The following is an 11,008-nucleotide window of genomic DNA, read 5'->3' on the forward strand; positions in this document are numbered from 1 at the left end:
GAAGTTTGGAACTAGGAGCTCAGGTTCACTGCTGGCATGAACAGGAGGCAGTGCAGCGGTTGTTGTTATGGGAGCACAGGAGGCAGACTCACAGACATTTGGGTGCTTCTATTTCTCTTAGTGGTGGAGGGCTGAGCTAGTGGAACATTTCCAAGAACTTTCACACCCAAAAGATAGTGGGGATCCAGAACTCACTACCTAAAAAGGAAGTGGAGACAGAAATTCTCAACACACTTGTAGTTGAAGAGCTATGGTCTGCACGGTTATGGACAAAATCCTTGAAGGTGGGAACAGCTGGGGAGTTCAGCACAGAAACAATTATCTGAAAGACCTACTTCTGGTTTATTAATGTTCTATAGTTCTATAAATTCAGAAAATTGCATCCATAAAATAGTTCTCAACATCAATTCTTGAATAGTTGGTCAATGTCCTCTGCATGTGCATGTATGGATTTAACCTAAAACAGAATGGTAGAAATACAAAAGCACTGAAGTAGACAAGAAATTGAATATCAAAGGAATATTCAGTGCATCCTCAATGGAGGAAAATAATCTGTTACTGATCAACAGTTATGACTAATTCAACAGCCAAAAATGTTTCCATGATTTAAATATAAAATTGGCAAGTATTAATATCTGGATTCATACTCAAGGGAGGGTCAATGATTAAGTTTCAGAAGAATAATTATTGAGAATGATTAAAATATATGAAGGATTATTGAAAGTGTGGGTTGTAACCAACAAGCCATTACTGTTATTACTGGTTGATAGATGGGAATGTAATGAAAGTGGTAAATATTAATAGTTGCTGAATATTAAATGTATTTCAAATCACTCAGAATAACAATGTGAGTTGTGAACTCAGTGAGAAAGGACAAGTATATTCGTGAAAGATGGTCTCCGACAGAATTGAGGCTCGTCTGCCTAGAGACATTCCCCATTCTAGAATCGGTAGAGAGGCAGAAACCTGGCCCAAGCCTGGCCAATATGACAGATCAAAGCAATCCCAGTCTATGGCCTTCAGATAGCCAAATACTGCTGGAGGTGGCAGTCTGCCAGGTTTCAACTTTGAACTTCTCATGGACGCCTGGCAAATTTGTTGCTGGAAGATCCTGACAAGGATTTAGATAATCAAAGAGAAAGCAAATATTGAAGCATTCAACAGATCAGGTAGCATCTGATGAGAGAGAAAAAAGAGCTGTCATTCCAGGTCAAAGAATTTTCATTTGCTGGGTCCCAGGGTAGAATGACATTTTGTTTAATAAAGACACAGTCTGAACAGCAACACCACTAACTTTCCTATGGCACCCGAGTTCCAGGGAGGGATGTTGATGCATGATTCTCTGAAAGGCTCTACCCTGTGACATTCTGGTCATTTGGAGGATTGAGGCAGAGAATACCTTTCATTTATGCTCATCTCTGGAAGTATGGGACAATCAGTCCAAAATAAACTATGCAACCTTCTCAGGGGCTCGGTAGAGAGGCAGAAAGATTGTTGGAAGGAATTCTAGATCTTCCTGGTGACTGGTCAACAATTTTTTTTTTAATGTAGGCATACGACACAAACGGACCCTTTCGGCCCACAAGCCTGTACTGCCCATTTGCACCCAATTGACCTACAACCCAGTACATTTTTGTACGGTGGTTGGAAACTGGAGCTCCCAAAGAAAACCTATGCAGACACGGGGAGAACTTACAAACTCCTTACAGACAGTGCCAGATTCAAATATGGTGCTGTAACAGCATTATGCTATTTGCCCGAAAGGAAGGAATAAAATTGTAGATGAGAACAGGACAAGAATCAGAGGAAGGCAGGCTCTCTGTGGCTGAGTTGAATTGCATAAACATGCTTTTTTTTTTTTGCAGACACTGACCATCACAGAACTTTACAAATCATTAGGCAAACAGCCTTGAGAAACTGAAGTATTAACCCACACTTTAGACCAGAGAATGTTTGTTTCAAAAGATGAAATTGTTCCCCAATACCCCATTATGAAGCTGTTCCTTCAGCTGCAGAGATCCACATCACGCAAGAAGGTAACAGTTTCTGCAGCAAAATACATAGCAATATCAAAACTTCTCTATTCCTTGGATGAAATCAGTGTTACATACTGTGGAAACATGGGACTATTTTATGCTAGAGCATGAACACTAACACTAAGAGCCACATTACCCTTGAGTGGTGCATGCGCAGTGAGACACATTGTATCAATGTGACCCAATAGCTGAAAGTGAGTAAGGAAATGTGCTGTTAACATTACAAGTCATTCTAGAGTTTATTAAGACCTCTGATGGTACAACCTTGACACAACATGGTGGCAGCAGTGGGATAGGTCAAAATCCACACCACATAGAAAAATTTTGAAATAAGCACGGAGAAAAGGAAACAAAGAAAAAGCACCATTATCTGATCACCAGCGCTGGAGAAGAAGATGGCCGCAGCAGCAGCGTTGCACCCAGTGATGAACAGGGAAGTGGACCACATCATAGAGGCTTTTTAAAAAGTTCAAGCAGAAGTCCAACCTGGCATTCAAAAGTTTCCTCAATGGAGCTACACTAGAGGAAAAGGTTAGTTACATCCTTCTTTGGACAGGGGAGCGAGGACTAGACCTGGTTAATAGCTGGGAGCTGGCTGAAGAGGAAGAAAATAACCCAGAAAGGATATTTGAAAAATTTTCCTCTCATCTGGAACCGCGATCCAACCATAAAACAGAGTGAACACAAGTTCCAGGGATTAAAACAAGAGCCGGATGAGTCGGTAGATAACTTCCTCGCAAGGCTAAAGAACATTGCTGCAAAATGCAAATTCTAAGAAATAGAGGAGAGAATAGTCGACCAACTAATTTGGGGAAGCGCTCATCCTGAAGTGCAGAAAGCTCTCATAGGAAAAGAGAATTTGAAATTTGCAGATGCCATAGACACAGCTAGGGCCTTCGAGGCCACTAGGAGGCAAATGCAATCCCTCTCCGTGCAGGTCAACATGCAGCACAGAGATAGAAGGGTTGATGCCATAAAGCACATGCAGAGAAAGTCACAGACATCTGAGAACTGTAGGAGGTGTGGCAGACGACACTCCTTCGATGACCACAAGAAATGCCCTGTATATGGTTCAAAGTGCAGGACCTGTGGGAAAGTCAATCATTGGAAAAAGATTTGTAGGTCTGGCACAAAAAGAGAGAGAAGACAAGAATACAGAAGGAAAGTACACGACGAAGCAACAGCAGTGACTCCGACACACTGGCGCTCGACATCGAAACAATACTCCTCCATGGGCATCCAAGAAAGGAAAGGGAGGAAAAATTAATTGCACACCACGATGCAAATGAAAAGAAACATTGGAAACAAACCAACAATATTCAACTTGAAAATAAATTTGGACACTGGATCACAAAGCAACATCCTGTGACAGATTATGTTGTATTTTGCATGTTGTAAGTTGCATTGTAGCAGGTTTTTTTTTAAAATGTAGGTCATATACAAACAAAAACAGATCTCTTAAAATACTGGAGCTCCACTCAAGCTAGACAGGCTGGCTCCAAGAGCTTTTGCAATAGCTTTGGGGAGTGCCAATATAGACTTCACTAATGGATTGTTGTTTTGAAAAGCAACAAATGAAAGAACTCGAAGGAGTAGGTTCGGAGCCGCAGGCTGTCTGAGTACAGTTTGCTGCTCTAAGAGGGTCATGTGGTTTTCAAGCAAAGAGAGTCAAACAAGCTAGTTTCTCAGAGAGAGAGAGTGAGAGGCAGCAGCTGGGACTGGTTCAGGTCAAGCTGGCAAACTTGGGGAAAAACCCCACTTTGAAGAGAGGTTGTGAGTGCTTAGTTCAGCCTGGTCAAAACCCTTGTGGTCCATACAAGACTGGCTGCCTAACGTTTCACTTGAAATAAGAGAAACCAAAAGGAACTCTGTAGTGACCAAGAAAGGGGTTGTCATCTGGAAAATCCTAATGGGGAAAGTTTCTTCGGCAAGACACTGATATGACTGATTAGAAGAAATCAGTTACTGTCCAGCAAACAACAAATCTCCCTCTGAAAACTGACAAGAACCTTCCTGAGCAGTAACTATTTATCTTTCAAGCACCTAAGCCTGGTGAAATTCATAAATGTTAAATTCTGTGCACGGTATATGAATTATCTGCAGCCAGTGAACTTGGAGAAGTGAGATTGGGCTGTGAATCAAATAACTTTTCTAAACTTGCACACACATTATATACACATGTGCTTAGAATTAGAAGGGTAATAAGTTAGAGTTTGATCCCATTTTCATGTTTAAAGATAATTAAAAGGAACTTTTGTTTAAGTAACCATTTGTCTTGGTGAATTTCAGTTGCTGCTGGGTTTTGGGGTTCTCTGGGCTCGTAACAGTCCTCCCCGCTGTAAGGTAAAACATCATGAGATGGGAATGTGTAGGGAGTTACCCTGTACAGGGCAGTAACAAGAAGGGGAGGTGTCCTTGTACTCCTGTTAGGTAAAACATCATGAGATGGGACCGGAGAAGGAGTCACCCAGTACTAAGGAGTAACAGAATGCATCCTTGTACTTACAAGATAAGAGAGACATTGATGGATTGAGAGGCAGGAAGCTAGCAGGGAAAGGATAGCAACAGTTTTAGTCATTGGACAAGTAATGATATGATGATGTTCTAAGCATGTATCCAAGGGTATAAAAAATCACCATTTTGCTGATAACGGCAGAATGCATTCTCCGACTAACTTTGTTAGTCGCAAGTGTTACAATCCGGTAATAAAGAACAAAGAACCCTGATTTCGACTCAGCCTGGTGTTTGTCTCACTCATTCATGAACAAAGCAGACCTAACACCGCTCAGACTGTACCATCAGAAATTCCCTGAGGACATGATGAACAGGTACCTGGAGGAAGGCACACTAGAAGCCATAAATGTCACACTCACAGACTATGGTGGCCCTGTGATTAAACAACAAGGAAAAGTCCAAATAAAAGGCAGACAAAGGAAGGAGCATCATATGCACATTCTTTGTGGTTGATGTTGACAGACCAGCGATTCTAGGCCTGAATAGTTGTCAGGAATTACAGCTAATCTCTGTAAATAATGAGATCAGGGAAAAGAAAATGTCCAAGAGGATCAATAGTGACATCCTGGTTGAGCAATGCCCTCCACTCACAAACAAGGCCGAGCTCATGGACATGTACCCGGAATGCTTTGATGACACAATCGGATGCTTTAGAAATTTTGAATACCCCATAACCATAGACCCAGAATGCAAATCCAATAATCCATGTTCCACAGAAAGGGACAATAGAGCTGAAACAAAGGCTATAGCAGGAGCTTGAAGAAATGGAAGAAAAACGAGTGATAGCGAAAATGGTTGAGCCAGCTGACTGAGTGAATTCCATTGTAATAAAGGAAAAACAGAATGGCCGCCTGAAGAATTGTCAAAGACTTAAACCAAGCAATCAAAAGAGGTCACTATCCAACATCAACTCTAGAAAACATCCCTTCTGAACTAGCGGGATCCAAAATCTTTAGCAAATTAGATGCAAAGGATGGATATTTGAACATGTAGCTGGATGAAGAATTGACACTGCTCACAATGTTCAATACTCCATTCAGCCAGTACAAGTTCCTGCAACTACCTTTTGGTCTAAAGGTGAGCCAAGACATCTTCAAGCAAAAGATAGATGAGACCTACTGGGGATGCAAGGGCACTGTCAGCATCACAGACGACATCCAGGTGGAGATGGGAAAACTCACGATCATCACCACACAAAGCCATGAAGAGAACAAGAGGGGGTGGCATCAAACTCAATGCAGATAACTGCATCATTATGGAAAAGGAGGTAACAGCCATTGCTGAAATGGAACACCCTAAGGACATAATAGAACTAAGAAGCTTCCTTGGCCTGGTCCAGTACACTTATTCCTTCACACCACACATGTCAGACCACACAGCTAACCTCAGAGAGTTGCTGATAGAGGATGTGGATTTCAGTGGTCACCATTACATCAACAAAATTTTGACAAGCTTAACGAAGTGATCTGCAGAACTGAGTTACTATGACAGAAGAAAAGCTATTGCATTACAAGTTGACGCTTCAATCAGAGGCCTTGGGGCAGCAGTGGTGCAGGAAGGAAAACCGATATCCTTTGCCTCAAAGGCCCTGACAACAGCAGAGAGCCGACATACCAATATCGAAAGGGAGATGTTGGCGGTTGTATATGGATGAGAAAAATTCCACAATTCAACTATGGGAGACAGTTTGTGGTAGAGAGTGAACATCGCCCACTGGAACACATCCAGAAAATGAACCTTAGCAAGGCACCAGCCAGATTACAGAGGCTACTCCTCTGGCTCCAATGTTATGACTTCACCTTGAAGTACAGGCCAGGGAATAGTGCTCTGTGATGCCTTGTCACGACTTTCCCCAAACGAGAAATATGAAATGAAAGACGTGGAGATTAAGGCATATCACCCTGTCAGTGTGACCAGTAACAAACTAAATCTGATCAAAGAATAAACCACAAAGGACGAGGTGCTGCAGCTGCTCTTGCAACAGATGATACAGGGATGGCCAGAAAGGATAAAACAGGGGCAGCCTACAATATGTCAGTATTGGTCTGTCAGGGACAACATATGCCTGGAGAACAGTGTTCTGCTGGCAGGGTCTCGGCTGATAATACCAGAGACACTTCCGTCACTGCAAACAACACCCTTGAGGGCCAACATGAAGTCTCCAGCAGAGCTTCTGAATGGCAGAAAGTACAAGAAAACTCTGCAACGCAAAATCTGTCCATGAGATGACCAAGGAGAAATAGGAAGAAAGTTGACTTACATACAAGAGGAAAGTTGTCAACATAACCAGCATGCACAAACATTACCAGAACTCTTCACAGGGCAGCACGTGTATGTTCAAGAAGCAGTGATAAAAACCTGGAGTCCAGCAAAGATGGTTAGAAAAGGTGAGACGCCAAGATCATACATCATTAAGACAGAATCTGTCAGGCAACTGAGATGAAACAGGACCCACATTCACCCAACACCAGATCTGACACAAAAAGGACCAGAAGCATCACCAGCTTCTGTAATTCCAATAACTTGAGGGAATGCGAGGTGAAACCCCGACCAACAATGCCACAATGACTACACACCAAACAGCAGGAGAACCTCAGGACCAAACAGTTACAAGGTGGAGAAGCAACATCCTACCACCAGCTGAAAAGAATATAGAACTGTAAATGCATAAATAGAAGTTATTCTCATTTGCAAATAAAGCAGTAACAATTTATAGGAAATTTTAAATTTGAATACATTTTTTTTTAAAAAGGAAGGATGTTATATACTGAGGAAACCTGGGACTATTTTAAGCTAGTGCATGAACACTAGCTCTATAAGAGTCACATCACAATTGAAAGTGGTACATGTGCGGTGAGACACATTGTATCAATACGTGACCCAGTAGCTGAATGTGAGTAAAGAAATGTGCTGTTAAACTTGCATGCCTTTCTAGTGTTTATTAATACCTCCGATTGTACAACCCAGACACCATAGCCAGTGTTATCTAAAAGAGGACTTTTTAAAAAAATATTTTATTTATGGTTTTTCAGGTTTAGACAGTAATTTACAGTTTGTCAGCAATAGTCATTTCAAGTTGACATCAGTTATACCACTCATCTATACAAATTTACAATCAAGACCAAGCCTAAAACCCCTTATCATCTCTCTTCCCCCCTACCCCATTCCCTAAACCTTAAATGCTCAACACAGACAAGTGGGTAACTAAAAAGGACATTTGAACATCAAAACATCCGAAACATAGGGATAAATTATATCAGGGAATTATGGGTCAGGTCCAGTGCAGCAGGGATGAACCAGGCAAATTTCCCTTTCTTCCCTGACTTTTCCTGGCTGAGATAAGGCAGGCCTCTTGTTTAGGGCAAGTTGAGCCCCAAGGCAAGATTGTACTTTTCACAGCCATGCTCCTATGTGGTTCAGGTATGGCTGCCAGATTTTTTGAAAGGTGCCATACCTACCCCTCAGGTTATAGGTAATCTTCTCCAGGGAAACAGAGGCTTGCATCTCCTTGTCCATTGCGTAATGCTCAGGTAAGATTCGGATTTCCAGGCCACCACCAATGCGATCATTACAAATTGAATTTGGAATTTGGACAATCATTTCAAGTCTTATGTCCATCATGTTACCCAGCAGGAACAACTCAGGATCCTGTGGGAATTCTTTATCTATGATTTTCCTTAGGACTTCACCTAGCTCTGCCCAGAAGGGCCTCACCTTAGTACATGTCCAGTCACAAGCACAAAGATTCCTGTCTCAATGCTGCATTTGAAACACTGATCCGACAGTTCCAGTATAGACCTGTTAATCCTTTGCAGCGTTAGATACAACTGGTGTAAAAAATTGTATTGCACCAGCCTGTATCTTGCATTGATTACTGCGGTCATGTTGATCCAACACAGGTCAGACCAACACTGCTCATCAATCATTGTTCCCAGATCAGATTCCCACCTCGGTCTCCTTTTATGGAGACTTCATTTAGGCCCTTCTGCTTAGAGCAAAAAGTACATTGCTGAAATGAATTTTCATGTGTCCCCCCCCCCCTTCGAATCCTGGGCCATGGTTGGACCTAGTTTGTCCTGGAGAAAAGATCTTATCTGAAAGTAGCAGTGGAATGGTCTTATTTAGCAAATTATATTTCTACCTAAGGTGCTCAAATAACATTAATTGTTCCAGCTCATAACAGTCCTCTATGCACCATCCTGCGTCAGGTCTAGTATCTTGTTACTTACCATCAAGGGTATTAAATGGTTCAGTTAGGGGTGATTTTGGAGACAGTCCCTAAATATTGATTAATATCACTCCAGATCCAAATAATTTGTATTAAAATGGGGCTGTCTGTTTTTACAGATAGTAATTTGGCATCCCATTTATAAATAAAAACCTCTGCTATCCTTTCACCCACTAAGTGCAGTCCAATTTGTACCTAGGATGGTACCTCTCCTCCCTTGAGACGTAGCTCGACCGGGCTGCACAAAAGTTTTGTTTTTTAAAAAAAATATAAAGTCTGGCAACTGCAGTCCCAAGTTAATTTTTCCCATAGAGACCATGGCTACCTTTCCATTCCATAGGAATGTTCTTAATCAGAATATATAGAAATATTTTTGGGAGATAAATTGGGAAAGGTTAGAGTGGGTTACATACACACACTTTAAAACTGATCTTATTTGAAATACTGGAGAATTCATATCCAAAGTGACTTTGCATAAATTGTGAAGAGTGACTATGGAGACTTCACAAGTAGAATTGAATTAATGTTGGGGAATAATGGACTATTGTCTTTTAAAGCAACAGAAAAGAGACATACTATCTATTGATAACCTTTGCGGATTTTTTTTAAAAAGGAGTGCTCAGAGAAAGATCACTGATGGGTTCTTGTTTACCTAAAAAAAAATGGATGAAGCAGAAGTCTGACTCCTATTGTTTGATGGAGAAGGTCAGGTTTTTTTTTCCCCAAGCACAGGCCAAGTCAAGCTGAGAGCGCAAGGTTATCTCAACCAGGGTAGGTGAGACAGAGAAGCTTGCTGAAACTGAAGCAGGAAGCTTGTTGGAACTGAAACAGAAGCTCCGGAGTGAAAGACAGCTGAAAGTACTGGCTGTCTGGTGTTTCACTTGGAATAAGAGAAACAGAAAGGAACTCTGTTGTAACCTGAAAGAAAGAGGATATCATCTGGAGAACGCTATGGGGAAAGTTTCATCAGAAAGACACTCATGAGGTGACTAATGGTAGTGCCTCAGTTGTTGAAATCCTGGAACAACACAGCTCTCTATACAAAACCTGCAAGAACCTTCCTGAGCAGTAACCATTTAGCTTTCGAGCACCAAAGCCTAGTGAACTTCATAAATATTAAATTCTGTGCACAGTATAAGAATTGCCTGCAACCAATGAACTTGGAAGAATGAGAAGTAAGATTGGACTGTGAACCAAAGAACTTTTCTAAATTTACACACACATTACATACACTTAGAATTAGAAGGGGGTTAAGTTAGGTTAGTTAAGTCAATCTTTCTTTCTTTTTTTCTTTGGCTTGGCTTCGCGGACGAAGATTTATGGAGGGGGTAAAAAGTCCACGTTAGCTGCAGGCTCGTTTGTGGCTGACCAGTCCGATGCGGGACAGGCAGACACGATTGCAGCGGTTGCAAGGGAAAATTGGTTGGTTGGGGTTGGGTGTTGGGTTTTTCCTCCTTTGCCTTTTGTCAGTGAGGTGGGCTCTGCGGTCTTCTTCAAAGGAGGCTGCTGCCCGCCAAACTGTGAGGCGCCAAGATGCACGGTTTGAGGCGTTATCAGCCCACTGGCGGTGGTCAATGTGGCAGGCACCAAGAGATTTCTTTAGGCAGTCCTTGTACCTTTTCTTTGGTGCACCTCTGTCACGGTGGCCAGTGGAGAGCTCGCCATATAATACGATCTTGGGAAGGCGATGGTCCTCCATTCTGGAGACGTGACCCATCCAGCGCAGCTGGATCTTCAGCAGCGTGGACTCGATGCTGTCGACCTCTGCCATCTCGAGTACCTCGACGTTAGGGGTGTGAGCGCTCCAATGGATGTTGAGGATGGAGCGGAGACAACGCTGGTGGAAGCGTTCTAGGAGCCGTAGGTGGTGCCGGTAGAGGACCCATGATTCGGAGCCGAACAGGAGTGTGGGTATGACAACGGCTCTGTATACGCTTATCTTTGTGAGGTTTTTCAGTTGGTTGTTTTTCCAGACTCTTTTGTGTAGTCTTCCAAAGGCGCTATTTGCCTTGGCGAGTCTGTTGTCTATCTCATTGTCGATCCGTGCATCTGATGAAATGGTGCAGCCGAGATAGGTAAACTGGTTGACCGTTTTGAGTTTTGTGTGCCCGATGGAGATGTGGGGGGGCTGGTAGTCATGGTGGGGAGCTGGCTGATGGAGGACCTCAGTTTTCTTCAGGCTGACTTCCAGTGATAAGTTAAAATATGATTCTATTTTCATGTTTAAAGA

The 11,008-nt window shown here is 42.4% G+C and overlaps 1 long non-coding RNA gene across 1 annotated transcript in view; it reads left to right on the forward strand.

Annotated features, from left to right (window-relative positions):
- LOC138741849 (uncharacterized) overlaps nucleotides 1-4,756 on the forward strand; it is a 368,971-nt gene extending 364,215 nt beyond the window's left edge. The window contains exon 2 of the long non-coding RNA XR_011343814.1: nucleotides 4,380-4,756. This is a non-coding gene — a long non-coding RNA (uncharacterized lncRNA). The remainder of the gene's footprint in view (nucleotides 1-4,379) is intronic.
- Nucleotides 4,757-11,008: the final 6,252 nt, after the last annotated feature.

Source organism: Narcine bancroftii, chromosome 8, assembly GCF_036971445.1.
Source record: "Narcine bancroftii isolate sNarBan1 chromosome 8, sNarBan1.hap1, whole genome shotgun sequence".
NCBI classification, from domain to species: Eukaryota; Metazoa; Chordata; class Chondrichthyes; order Torpediniformes; family Narcinidae; genus Narcine; species Narcine bancroftii.